Source organism: Apium graveolens, chromosome 6, assembly GCF_009905375.1.
Source record: "Apium graveolens cultivar Ventura chromosome 6, ASM990537v1, whole genome shotgun sequence".
In the NCBI taxonomy this organism is placed as follows: Eukaryota; Viridiplantae; Streptophyta; class Magnoliopsida; order Apiales; family Apiaceae; genus Apium; species Apium graveolens.
The window spans coordinates 152,077,020-152,092,451 of NC_133652.1; positions in this window are offsets into that span (position 1 = coordinate 152,077,020).

Sequence of the window (15,432 nt, forward strand, 5' to 3'; positions counted from 1 at the left end):
TGACCGTTTTAAACGACCATTTTGCCTCTTAACCGACCATTTTTGACGGTCGGTTTTGTCCTGTTTTCTTGTAGTGATAGAGGCAAGTAAATAAAAAAATAAGCAAGTCCAGGCCAACACCACAGTTAAAAAAATAAAACATGCATGTAAACAAAATCAGTAACTGAAATAACGAAGAGAAAAACGAAGATGTACCCGAAACCATAGCTTTCAACAGTGACTTAAAATAATGGTTGTGCACAGATACAGAACTCCAAGAAAAGAAGATCATAGCTAAGTCACCAGGCCTTACTTGAAACCCTGGCTGCTCTTGAAGAGAATATTTCCCCTACCTGTTGCGTTGGGATGCGTGCAATATCTCCACCAGGATAAAGCAGCTCGGAGTTTATGTTAACAACAACAACAAAAAAACATCCACCTCAACTAGCACCTCAGTCGCCGTAAAACTAACTAATAGCACTTCGAACTTGTGTTTTTGGGAGAGAAATGCAGAGAGGGTGAAGAGAAGAGAATGTAGTATGATGTGTAAAATACATTCACTTTAGCCTCTATTTATAGGAGAGGAAAAGTGAAACTTCCCACACAATTAATGTATGAATTAAACTGCTCCATTAATAAATAAAATCAAAACTGATCAGATTTTGAATTTAAAAATTATTTGTAACAGCTTTTCATTTAACACCCACATTATTATCAGATTTAAATTTTAATTGAATATATCAGTTATAGATCAGATTATATTCATGTTCAGGTTTAATGAATTAGACTAAGCCCACTAACAAAGTGACTTAGCCCAATTCAGTATCGAACCCAGCCCAACAATTGTAATAATAATCCAGTCTACTGATAAATAAATTAGAATTAAAATTAATTCTCAAATAAATAAAATCCTCGCTCAGGTCGCCTCGCGTACGCGAGATGCCGAGACATTCACCCAAATCGCTCTTCGACCCGACCCGGTCCGGTGCGTGGCGGGGTGGCGACGCGTGCGCGCGCGTGTACCCGTGAAGCACATAACAACACAATAGACCATCACACACCTTAGTAGTTTTATACTGCTCATGTGTGTGATACCATATAAAGCATAAAACTCCCTTTATTTATTTCAATGTGGGACAAAAACATTCTCAAAATTCCAAGCTTTTTCTAGTTACTTTCAATTCTCATTTCATATGGATTTTATTAAGAAAATTCTTAAAACCATACATGAAAATTTAAGTTCAAATATCATTGAACAATTTCCAATCATTAGATTTTAGGATTAACATCAAGAACATAATTAAAATTAAGCTCTAAAATCCTAATTTTCTAACAATCCCCCACAAATCCATACAAAAATGCGATTAATTTTCCATCATGACTTATTTTTTAGAGTCGGTACCCTTCCAGGTTTGAACCCTCCTAAATCATCTACTTCAATGGCTATCGGATTTAGATGGAATGTTTCACCTTGAATCTTAATCCGTTTAGTATAACCATATTCCATTGACGATGACAAGTCAAAGGCTATGGTTCCAATCTACGGCTTTGAGACATTAATGGTCATGTCTCGATCCTGTTCGTCGAATGCTTCAAGGATTAACCTTATCCTCTAATTGCAACCACACAATTACATTTGCTTAGCTGGGCATCTCCAGAGATATATTGCCTCTATCTCGTCAAATGACTTGACCCCATTCAGAGTTTTAACACTCTTGCTTTTCTAGCAGTGTCAGTACCTTCTAGGTTTATAGGGGATAGACTCAGATACTATAGTATCATCTATGTAGCAAAGGTACTACCAATTCATCCTTACAGCTTGTTACTACCCATTGAATACACTTCGAGGGATCTCCTCTCATGTGTATTAGGTTCCCACTGTTGATGAATTATGATGGGTTGACAGTCCCATCCCCATCCTTGACTTTAGGACCACTGCAGGTTCCAATCCTTTAGTAAGAGGATCAACTATACTATTCTGAGTTCCTATGAACTCTATAGCTATGATCCTATCAGTCACTAAACCCCTTATAGACTTGAGTCTAACTTGGATGTGTCTCTTAGTTTTAGCATTATGCTTTTTACTGCTAATCTTGTCGATAGTTGTTCGACTATCACAATGAATAGCAATAGCAGGAAGCGGTCTTCTTACTACAGGTATCGCAGACATAAGTCTGTGTAACCATTCAGCCTCCGTCCCTGTGACATCAAGTACACACAACTCAGCCTCAAAAGTAGACGGAGTAACTATAGTCCGTCTGCTTGACTTCCAGGATATTGCTCCACCAGCCAAGGTGAACACGTATCCAGTCACTCCATTGGAACCAGACTTCTTAGCTATCCAACTTGCATCACTGTACCCTTCAAGCACACCAAAAAATCTCCTGTAGTGTAAACTAAGGTACATTGTGCCTTTTAGATATCTAAGTACTCTATCAAGAGAATCCCAATGAGTTTTGTTTGGACAGCTTGTATATCTAGCCAACTTAGACACAGAATATGAAATATCTGGTCTAGTACAGTTAGCAAGATACTGCAAGCTCCCAATAATCTGAGAATACCTTAACTGAGACATAGGCACTCCTGAAGTATTCTTGGCAAGGGCAACTTTCGAATCATAGGGTGTACTAGTGATTTTACACTGCGAATAACCATATTTCTCAAGTATAGATTTCTCTTATAATGAGATTGAGTCAAGGTTATTCCTTCAGTGGACTGAATCAGTTTGATTCCAAGAATCACACTTGCCTCACCCATATCCTTCATTTTAAAATGCCTTTTCAAGAATTCTTTAGTCTCGTTAATAATCTCAATATTGGTTCCAAACAGTAAAATGTCATCCACATATAGGCATAAAATAACACACTCATTACCTTTAACTTTAGTGTAGACACACTTATCACTTTTATTAATCTTAGAACTGAAAGGCAATACAGTTTCATCAAACTTTTTATGCCAATCTCTGGGAGCTTGTTTCAAGCCATAGATGGACTTGAACAACTTACATACTTTCCTTTCATTACCAGATACAACAAATCCCTCAGGCTGATCCATATAAATCTCTTCTTCAAGTTCACCATGAAGAAAAGCCGTCTTTACATCCATCTGATGGATGATAAGACCATGGACTGAAGCCAATGCTATAAGCATTCGGATTGTTACCATTCTTGCAAACGGAGAGTATGTATCAAAGTTGTTGTGTATATGTTTTGTACTTGATGATTTCATGAACAAAACACCTTAGTAGATTTTACTTAGTGAAATAATGTAGCACTCGACGGATAAGATTTGTAGTCACGACGGATGACTCATTATAGTCCCAACGGATGATGACTTATTATCCATCGAGTGAGTAACTTATGTAACAATAAGTCTATAGCACATTTATGCATTCACCATTGTATAGATTCTGTAAGTAGTATTCAAGTCATGTTGACTTTAACTAGATATGCAGAATAGGTTGATTAATTGTACATAGATGATGTCTTGTAATTCTGCATAAATGAAATGAAGTCAAGTGCCGGTTTGCTACCCGACGGATAACCTACAATGAAGTCGATGGATGATCAAATAGACAACCCAACGGATGATCAATAACTCGACGGATGATCATGAACCCGACGGATAAAGAATTCAAATATCTGTTGACAGTGACAACACAGTCACATGCGTCGAGTGGATGCAAATGGAATGTGGTAGCCTATTCAACTGGGTTTTCGAGAACAAAGAAGGATTGCCATTTCCATGCTATTATGAAGATATTCAAAGATGTTGGAATAGAGTAATGAAGTAGCATTGTAATAGACTGGATAGTTTTTGTTTTATTATCTTGTCTTATTACTTTTTAATCTTGGTGATATATAAATCAAGAAGTAGCAACTAAGACACTATCGATCTAAGCAAGAAAGCAGAGAAACATTTGTAAGCAGGATTTTTAGCATTTCTCTGTAGTCTTAGAAGTTCAATTGTTGTAAGTAGTTGTGAGCATTTTTGCACACAGGGTTCTCTCGATATATAATATATATCTCTGGTGGAATCATTCAAATCCACCAGAAAGTTTTTAAAGACTCTTGTTTTTAATTACTTGTGTCTTGTTTCACTTAAGTTTTTATTCCGCATAGTGCTAATAAATACAGTTATATTTATATTCGAGTTAGAACATTTTAAGTCAAGAAAAAGTTTCAAGAATTTCATTCAACCCCCCCTTCTATAATTCTTGTCATATTGTTAAGGGACTAACAATTGGTATCAGAGCAAGCTCTTAACTTACAAAGAGTTTAAAGATTAAAACAATACAGCAAGATGAACAAGAAGGATATTGGAGTCAAGATCCCTTTTCTGGATAAAGATAATTACCATCATTGGAAGGTAAAGATGCATCTTCATTTTCTTTCTCAAGATGAGACCTATGTTGACTGCATAGAAAGAGGCCCTCATGTTCCAATAAGAGCAGCAACAGGAAACGAGCCATCAGTCCCCAAGCCAAGGCATGAATGGTCTGATCCTGACATTGAACAAGTCAGGAAGGATAAAAAGGCCATGAACATCCTGTTTAATGGAGTTGATGGAGATATGTTTGACAACATTAGCAACTGCAAAACTGCCAAGGATGTTTGGGATACAATACAGATAATCTGTGATGGCACTGAGCAAGTTAGAGAAAACAAGATGCAGCTCTTGATTCAGTAATATGAGCATTTTCACAATAAAGAAAGTGAGTCTCTCACTGACATTTTTAGTAGGTTTCAAAAACTACTAAATGCTCTGAAGTTGCATGGAAGGGTCTATCAGAAAAAAGACTCCAATATGAAATTCCTTAGATCTCTTCCAAAGGAATGGAAACCAATGAAAGTCTCATTAAGAAACTCACATGATTATAAGGAGTTTATTTTGGAGAGATTGTATGGCATCCTGAAAACCTATGAGCTTGAAATAGAGCATGATGAAAGGATGGAGAGAGGAAAGAAGAAAGGAGGATCCATTGCACTAGTTGCTGAGTTGGAAAAGGAGAAGGAAGTGAAGATGGAAGCTGTTGAATCAACTTCAAGGGTCTGTGAGAACAAGGGCAAGGGGCTTGCAGTAGAAAGTGAAGATTCTTTGAGCCAAGACGACATGGAAGACATTGATGAACACCTAGCATTTCTTTCCAGGAGATTTTCCAAGCTCAAGTTCAAGAAGAACTTTGGAGCAACCAAGCCAAATAGAAACATGGTGGATAAATCAAAATTTAAATGTTTTAAATGTGGCATGGCAGGGTACTTTGCGAGTGAGTGTAGGAAGTCAGATTCCAGTAAGAAAAAGTTTGAGCCAGTGGATTATAAGCAAAAATACTTTGAGCTGCTCAAACAAAAGGAAAGGGCTTTCATAACACAAGAAAATGACTGGGCAGCAGTTTGTCTGGATGAAGATGAAGATGTCAGCTATGTCAATCTAGCCCTAATGGCCAAGTCTGATGAGACAGAAATAAGCTCTTCAAGTAATCAGGTAATTACTACAAACCTTGCACATTTATCTAAAGTTGAGTGTTATGATGCCATAAATGACATGTTTACAGAGTTATATCATTTGCGTGTTACACTTAAGTCTCTTACTAAAGAAAATGCTAAAATCAAAGAAAACAATTTGTTTTTGAGTGAGAGAAATAATGTGCTTGAGTCTCAGTTTATTGATTTTGAAAAATTAAGAATTGAGTGTAAAATTGCCAAGGAGGAATTAACTGAGTCCTTGAAGAAAGAGGAAATTTTAAAGAAGCAGCTCGAGCATGAACAAGAGGTGATTTAAGCTTGAAAACATCCAGGGATGTCCATGCTCAAATCACCAAAGTTCAAGGAATTGAGTCTTTCTATGATGAAGCCTGAAAAAAGAATAAGGAGAAACTAGAACCTAATTTGGTAGATGGAGTGCATACAGATGTAGACTCGACGGATGATGAGGATCATCCGTCGGATAACAAAATGTGTTATCCGTCGAATGATGAAAATCCTCATCCGTCGGCTGTGAGCAAGCCTATCAGTAAAGCCAAACTTGTTAAGCTGAATGAGAAGTATGGGTCTGTTTCCAAGAACTTTGTTTCAGGAGAATCGAGTCAGGTTAAGAAAGGGAAAAAGGCTAATGTTGGTCACATGACTGTTAAACAGTTAAGTGACAGACTTGAAAAGATTGAGGTAAAAACAGAGACCAAAAAGAAAAACAATAGGAATGGTAAAGTAGGGATTAACAAACACAATAACTACACACCTGATAAATATGTTCCTAGAAAAATCTGTGTCAAGTGTGGTAGTGTAAATCATTTGTCTGTTAATTGTAAATCTGCCATGCCTACTTCCATGTCTGTGCAACCTCAATTTCCTAACATGAATGCCATGCCTCCCATGCATGTTAATGCTATGTCTACACAGAACATGAATGCACAGTTTACTAATATGCCATTTGCACCTAACCCTCATTATGCTGCATATAGTATGCCACAAATGCCATTTAGCATGCCTTACTGGAACAACATGTTTACACATAGCATGCCATTTCCTGTTAGTCATAATATGCATGATAATTCTATTGCAATGAATGGTTTGAAAGGCCCAACTCAAACGACTAAGGATGAATCTGAAATTCCTAAGTCAAATGAGATAAAGCCTAAGAAATAGAAAAAGAAAGCTAACAAGGCAGGACCCAAGGAAACTTGGGTACCAAAATCAACTTGATTTGATTTTGATGTGTGCAGGGAAACAGAAAGAATCTTTGGTACTTGGATAGTGGTTGTTCAAGACACATGACTGGTGATTCTACTCTGCTCATAGAGTTTAAGGAGAGAGATGGCCCAAGTATTACTTTTGGAGATGACAACAAGGATTATACTGTGGGATATGGCTTGATTTCAAAGAACAATGTCATCATTGAGGAGGTTGCCTTAGTGGATGGTATCAAACACAACTTGTTGAGTATCAGCCAGCTTTGTGATAAAGGCAACTCAGTAACCTTCAATTCAGAAGCCTGTGTTGTGACTAATAAAGAAGCAACAAAGTGGTTCTCACTGGTGTGAGAAAAGGAAATGTGTACCTAGCTGATTTCAACTCATCTAATGCAAAATCTGTAACTTGTCTTCTCAGTAAAGCAAGTCGGGATGAAAGTTGGCTATGGCACAAGAAGCTATCCCATTTAAACTTCAAGACCATGAATGAGCTAGTGAAGAAAGAAATGGTTAGAGGCATTCCTCAAGTGGAGTTTTCTAAGGATGGACTGTGTGATGCCTGCCAAAAAGGGAAGCAGATTAAAGCATCATTCAGGAAGAAACTTGATTCAACAATTGAAGAGCCTTTGCAACTGCTTCACATGGATTTATTTGGACCTGTCAATGTATTGTCCATCTCAAGGAAAAGATTTTGCCTAGTAATTGTAGATGATTTCTCAAAGTTCTCTTGGACATATTTCCTAAAGTCTAAAGATGAGGCTAGTGAAATCATCATCAATCACATAAGGCAAGTCAATAATCATCATGATTTCAAGGTTAGAAGAATCAGGAGTGACAATGGAACTGAGTTCAAGAATTCTGTCATGAGAGCATTTTTTGAGGAAAATGGGATTCTGCATGAGTTTTCAGCAACAAGGACTCCACAACAGAATGGAGTAGTGGAAAGGAAGAACAGATCACTTATTGAAGCTGCAAGGACAATGCTTGAAGAATCTAAACTGCCAACATATTTCTGGGCTGAAGCTGTAAATACTGCATGCTACACTCAAAATATCTCTTTGGTTAATCAAACCAGATGCATGACTCCCTATCAATTGTTCAAGAACAAGAAGCCAACTCTAAATTTTCTTCATGTCTTTGGCTGCAAGTGCTTTATTCTGAGAAATCAAACTGATCAAAATGGGAAGTTTGATGCTAAAGTAGATGAAGGAATTTTTGTTGGGTATGCTGTTGGTAAAGCATATAGAGTCTACAATCTAAGAACCAACATTGTTGTGGAATCAATACATATTGTGTTTGATGATAAAAAGATTAAAGGACTGAAAGATGGAGATTACCATGAGAGCCTCAAATTTGATAATGTGGAGATGGTTAGTGATGACAGTGATGATGAAAGTGATCAAGAAACAGTATCTAAGGATAATGCAGATAAATCTACTACCAATGAAGCACAAAACTCAACATCTGTCGAGTTGCATAATGCTTCATCCATCGGAAGGCAATCCGCGTTATCCATCGGGAGACAACCAGCTTCATCCGTCGGTACTCAAAATTCACCATCCGTCGGGTTATCAAAAGGAGCAGGAAGTCAAGATAGATCACCTATAGAGAGTTCCCCTTTCTCAAATCAAAGATCCACAAACTCAGGGGGAGTTTCTAACAATCAAAACTCAATCACACATCAAGACAACAATGAGGTTTCTTCATCTAGAGCTAATCTACCTCAACAAAGGAAATGGACAAAAGATCACCCCTTTGAGCTTATCGTTGGTGATGTGTCTTCTAGAGTTCAAACAAGAAGAGCAACTGAGGAAGAATGTCAATATAACAGCTTTCTTTCCAAGGAAGAACCAAAGAAGGTAGAAGAAGCTTTGTTGGATCCTGATTGGATTTTAGCTATGCAGGAGGAGCTAAGCCAATTTGAAAGGAATAATGTACGGAAACTGGTGCCCAAGCCTAAAGGAAAGAATCCAATAGATACCAAATGGGTATTCAGAAACAAGATGGATGAAAATGGCATAGTAGTCAGTAACAAAGCTAGATTGGTTGCTAAGGGCTATTGTCAGTAAGAAGGAATAGATTTTGATGAAACATTTGCTCCTGTCGCAAGACTTGAAGCCATCAGAATCTTCTTAGCCTATGCAGCCCATGCCAATTTCAAGGTCTATCAAATGGATGTCAAAAGTGCCTTTCTGAATGGAGATTTGGAGGAAGAAGTCTATATCAGTCAACCTCCTGGCTTTGAAGATCCAAATTTTCCAGAACATATCTATTATCTTTTGAAAGCACTTTATGGACTGAAGTAAGCACCTAGAGCCTGGTATGACACTTTATCAAAGTTCCTTTTGGAAAATCACTTCACAAGAGGTATTGTAGATAAAACTTTATTTTTCAGAAATGTTAATGGCTCTAGTATACTTGTTCAAATTTATGTAGATGATATTATTTTTGGCTCTACAGATGAGAAACTTTGCAAAAAGTTTGCCAAAATGATGCAAAGTAAGTATGAAATGAGTATAATGGGAGAACTAACTTACTTTATTGGCTTACAAGTTAAGCAAGTTAGTGATGGAATATTCATTAGTCAAACTAAATATATTTTTGATCTTCTAAAGAAGTTTGATCTAATGGATTGCACATCTGCAAAAACTCCCATGGCGACTGCAACTAAGCTTGAGTTAAACACTACTGAAACGTTTGTGGATATTTCAAGTTATAGAGGCATGGTTGGCTCACTTCTGTACTTAACAACTAGTAGGCCAGATATAATGTTTGCTACATGTTTATGTGCTAGATTTCAGGCTGATCCTAGAGAATCTCACTTAATAGCTATTAAAAGGATTTTCAGATATCTCACGGGAACACCAAATCTTGGCATTTGGTACCCTAGAGATTCTGGTTTTGATCCAACTGGTTATTCAGATGCAGATTATGCAGGTTGTAGAATTGATAGAAAAAGTACAGCAGGAACCTGTCAATTTCTAGGAAACAAGCTTGTGTCCTGGTTCAGTAAAAAGCAAAATTCAGTTTCTACTTCTACAGCTGAAGCTGAATATATTGATGCTGGTAGTTGCTGTGCACAGATATTATGGATGAAAAATCAATTGCTAGACTATGGTTTGCAAGTTGAAAGGATTCCTATTTTCTGTGATAACACAAGTGCAATTGCCATCACTGAAAATCCAGTACAACATTCAAGGACAAAGCACATAGATATCAAGTACCATTTCATAAGGGAACATGTAATGAATGGTACTGTTGAACTTCATTTTGTTCCAAGTGAGAAGCAGCTTGTAGATATCTTTACCAAGCCACTAGATGAATCCACCTTTTCAACGTTGGTAAGTGAGTTAGGTATGCTGAATTACTCTTAAATTTATCTGAGTTAATTTGCAAGTTGAAATGTAGCCAGAAACTTAATTGATTTTTCAGTCTTGGATGAAATTTTGGCTAAGTCGAAATTTACATCTCGACGGATGATCTTTATCCATCGAGTTTGATCATCCGTCGATATACTATTTGCTAACAAAAATCAATTATGTTTCTGGATTATTTTATGTCTTGACGGATAACAGTTTATCCTCATCCGTCGAATTGTCTAAATCTCAGCCGTTAACTCCCTGTACATTATCCATCGAGTATACTTACAGTTTGTAAGTATAACACAACGGATAATGGGTGGAATTTTTACAGTTTATTTTTAAACGGCTATTTTAGGCAATTTCTATGGGTTACTTTATTTTACTTTATTATCAGTTATTTTTTAGATAGCATAAAAGCTTATTTCATTGCAATTGCTTTTCTTTTATCATTCTCAATTCAACTGGTCTTATTTCATTCTCTCTCAAAGCACTTACTTTCTTTCTCTTCAAGTTCTTATTCTCTAACAATGGCACATGTTGTAAAGATTATGTCTCAAACTGGGTTCATTTATGAGAAGAACAATTTCACCGCTTTTGTGAACAAGGGTATTCAGCAATCTGGAGACTATCACAAGATGATGGAGTTTTTGAAGAGTTGCAAACTCAACTATGCCATGCTGGAATCACCCACAATTTTCTATGAAGTTATTGAAGAGATGTGGACCACTGCTACCTACAACTCTAAAGATAAGACCATCACTCTAACCATTAAAGGTAAAGAATTCTGTATCAATAGTGATGTGATAAAAGCACGTTTCAAAATTCCTGATAACAATGTGACTTTACCACACACTGACACTGATATAATCAATATGCTTAATTCCATGCACTATGCACTCCCTATTTCTAAACTGAGTGATATTAGGAGAATAGGTCTTAGGAAAGAGTGGAGTTTCTTATGTGATGTAGTTACAAAGGTTTTCTTAAGAAAGGTCAGTAATTTTGATTCAGTGAACATTTCAATGCTTAACATGCTCTACATGCTAGGTACAGATAAATTCTACAATTTCAGTGACCTTGTCTTGTTTGAGTTAGGTTTTAAACTAGGAGAGTAAAATAAAAGAGCTAAGAATGTGTATTATGCTAGATTTCTTATGTTATTAGCTAACCACCTCTGTGAAGAGATTGTGCTTGAGAACCCTAACAACAAACTAGATTGTTGGGTTCAAGAGAGAAGGCTCATTGCAGATTTGAACAGGGCCAATCATCACAAGGATGTGCCAATGTTCTATTTTCCTGTAATGCAAGCACCTCAGGTAAGTGAGGTAAGTTCACCTATCCCTACAACTATTCCAACCTCTACAATTTCTTTGAGTTCAAGTGTGGCTATGGCAACTGTGGCTATGGCAACTGTGTCAATGACCAAACAGTTGCCTACCAAAGCTGCCAAACTACAATTATTTCAAAATCCAAATCAAAGAAAGCCCCCTCTGGTATCTCCCAAAAGATGCCAGTTGAAAAATCCACTAAAGCCAAAGAGGGGAGTGTGAAAGAGGGTAAGTTAGGTAAGGGAAGGGGTGAACATAAAAGAAACCCTAAGAATAAGGTTGGAGAGTTGAGTAAATCCCAGCCCAGCCACACTGCAGTTTCCCAACAAACTGCAGTGCTTAAAGAGTCTGGGTTGCTCCCAGGAAAAAGGAGAGGAAATGAGTGAAAATCTGCAATCCATTTCTTCAAGATTGGGAAAAGAGAGTGAGAGGAGTCCCACCTTAGTAGGTGAAGGTGAGGGTGTGAGGGTGGGGAGCCAGGGTGAGACCCTGATGCAACAAAAGAGAGAAAATGAGAGAAATGCAAGTACTAGAGCAATAAGGATGGATGTCATTGCTAGTGAGTCAATGAATGTCCAGGATGCAGACAGGGAAGGACTATCTCAGCATCCTAAAGCTGTTATAGATTCCACTTCCCTTGATGCTGAGGCATTTACTCACCCTGTTCCAGCTTATCAACTTCTAGCTGAACAGTACTGATTCAAACGGGCGCTCCGGAAGAGTGCTGCCCTGATAAGAGGGGCGGGTCTCTACATAAGCAGGCGGCCTTCAAATGCTTGGAAGAGGATTGGATATGTGGAAGTACGCTATGATGATCCAGAGAAACGTGTGGTTTCTGAACCCATTGAGACGACCCAAGAATTTCGCTATTTCGATTCTGCGAGTCCTTGGGAACAGCCATTTCATTTTTTTTAGTTGCGATAGCTTCTGCGCTAGCAAGATACGGCGAAGCCAAAGCAATACTAAGCGAGAAAAGCCAATGACAATGCAGAAAGGATGCTGAATTTGGTGCATACCACACAGTCTATAATGAGAGCTAAGGATGCCATCACAGCTTTTCCTTCTATAGATGGTGATGTGGACTATGAGACTGGTGGTTCAGCTGATTTCTTTGTAGATGGGAGTGGGGACAGTGAAGATGAAGCAATGGACATAGGGGGAGAAGTAGGCTCAAGTTCAAGGTCAGGTATGCCATCATGGGCATTCTCAAAGCACTGTGAAGAGCATTACTTCAAGACAACCCTGATCCAATTAATCAATCAGATCAATACTGCTCTTCAAACCACTACCAATGCCAGCACCAAGAAGCTCATTCAGGCACATCTAGCCTCCCTGCAATTTCAACAAATCCAAGGCTTCCAGCATGCTAGAGATGTGAATACTATGAATAATGATATTGAGGAGATGAAAAAGGCTATTTCAGACAGGATAAATTCTAAACTTCCAGAAGCTACAATGCTTGACATCAAGAGGCAATTAAGGAAAAATTCTGATCTGTCAACCAAGATAGATGCCTTGGACACAAGAATGTCATCCATAAAAGCATCTTTAACTGCCATTCATCTCCATCAAGCCCAACAGACTGATCTACATCAAAAACTGGTGGCTGCTCAAACCCCCTCTTCTGCTCAAATTGATGATAAAAAAATGGGGAGAAAGGATCAAGTGAGGGGGAGAGGCTTCAAATTCAAATTACCAAAGTAATTGTACCTTCAATTACTATCTCAAAGCCATCAGTTACAGATAGTATAGATCTGATCAATGCAGCAGCAGCCAACTTAAGAGCAGCTGATAAGGAAAAGTTGAGTTTAGTCAACTGGGAGAAGATTGATGAGGAAATACAGAAGAAGTTTGAATTTGTCAAGGGGCCAATTAAGTCAGCCATCCATCACTCTCAAGTCAAGCAAATTAGTATGAATGAGATGAGCATGAACTATCTGGAAAGAGGACAGTCTTCCTGCATCAAATCTCCAAAGGCTGAAATAATTCTTAAACCAAGGGTAAACTACTCAAAATCATCATTGAAAAATCCTTTGGACACTGTGTATGAGACACCTAAGCCTGATGAGAAGAAGCTTTTGTCAAGATCAATTGCTTTATACAAAAATCCAGCTGATTCAGCTTCCAAAAGGAGAATTGCCAAGATTTTCAAAAATGGGAAAGAAATTTGTGTGGTGTCTGGACATCCTCAATTTGCTCAAGCAAAGAGAGAAGAAAATGCTAGATTGAAGTAGGAAAAGAAGCAAGCTGCTCTGGATGCTAAAAAGACTAAACAAAAGAAAGAGCAGATTGCTATCTGGGCCAAGCTACATGCTGTAAATTCATCACAACAAATTCCTTCTCAACCATCTGAAGATATTGAATCAAAGAAGCAAGTTGAACAACAGAAGAAATCTCCAAGAAAGAAGGAATTGGCTAAAAGAACTAAAAAGAAACTGGATATTATTGACAAGGAATTGGAAGATCAATTTCTTAAGGAATCCACACCATCTACAACTCAAGCATCAAAGCCCTCTGTTGTATTTGAAGATATCAGGGTGGTGGATCCTTACAGGAATATTCATGGTGAACCTATTGTGCCCAAGGATGAGCCAATAGAATGGGAGAACATACCAATTCCTGACTTCAATCTATCAATCCTTAGCAAGCCAAAAGAACAAAGTCAATAGCAGTCAAGAAAGTGAAGCTGTCACCTCTCAAATCCAAGTCTCAAGTCAAAGCTCAATCTAAAGTCAGTAAGGGAGACTATCTGTACTTGTGTGACATCAAATAATTTTCTGATCTAAACCTCTATCTGGATGAACTAGATGAAGTGAGAGGAATTGATGCATACAAAAACCTACCTGAAAGGTTAGTGTTCAAGTACAAAGGAGGAAAGGAGATTCAGTGGCCTCTTCACAGGATCCTTTAAGAAAGCCAAGCTGTACTGATTAAAGTTTATGCATCCTTCAAGAAGAACTTTGGGTTCAACATTACTGCAAGAAGATTGGTATTGAAGAAGATTGAAGAACTAAGGAGTGTTAGAGCTAAAGATGCACTCCCAAAGACTCTAATCATCCCTTACACAGGGAGAAGAGTGCATCTAAGGCCCTACTGGCTGCTGGAGATCATAGATGACAAAGGTGTAAGAAGATTCTTCATATTAGAAGACCAATTGAGCATCTCTAGCAATGAGACTCTTTTGGAAATGCAAGGAAAGCTAAATCTCTCAGAATCTGATGAACTGAAATTCCACAGGCAGCTCCAAAATCAGATTGAGGAAAACAACATAAAGCTTGGAAAGAGATCCAGACCTTCAAGAAACTAGACAAATCTGCTCAGGCTAGAGGAGCATCTTGAAAAATGACTGTGAGCAAAACTTTATACATTTTTTATTGAAGCACTTTTCAGTAATATCTACTTTCTCATAAAGTTATATTCTTAGGGTATTTTGTTATCATCAAGTATCTCTTAATTTATGGCTACAATTCCAGTAGACATAAATTAGGGGAGATTGTTGTGTATATGTTGTGTACTTGATGATTTCATGAACAAAATACCTTAGTAGATTTTACTTAGTGAAATAATGTAGCACTCGACGGATAAGATTTATAGTCTTGACGGATGACTCATTATAGTCCCGAAGGATGATAACTTATTATCCATCGAGTGAGTAACTTATGTAACAATAAGTCTATAGCACATTTCTGCATTCACCATTGTATAGATTCTGTAAGTAGTATTCAAGTCATGTTGACTTTAACTAGATATGCAGAATAGGTTGATTAATTGTACATAGATGATGTCTTGTAATTCTGCATAAATGAAATAAAGTCAAGTGCCAGTTTGCTACCCGACGGATAACCTACAATGAAGTCGACGGATGATCAAATAGACAACCCGACGGATGATCAATAACTCGACGGATGATCATGAATCCGACGGATAAAGAATTCAAATATCTGTTGACAGTGACAACACAGTCACATGCGTCGAGTGGATGCAAATAGAATGTGGTAGCCTATTCAACTGGGTTTTCGAGAACAAAGAAGCATTGTCATTTCCATGCTATTATGAAGATATTCAAAGATGTTGG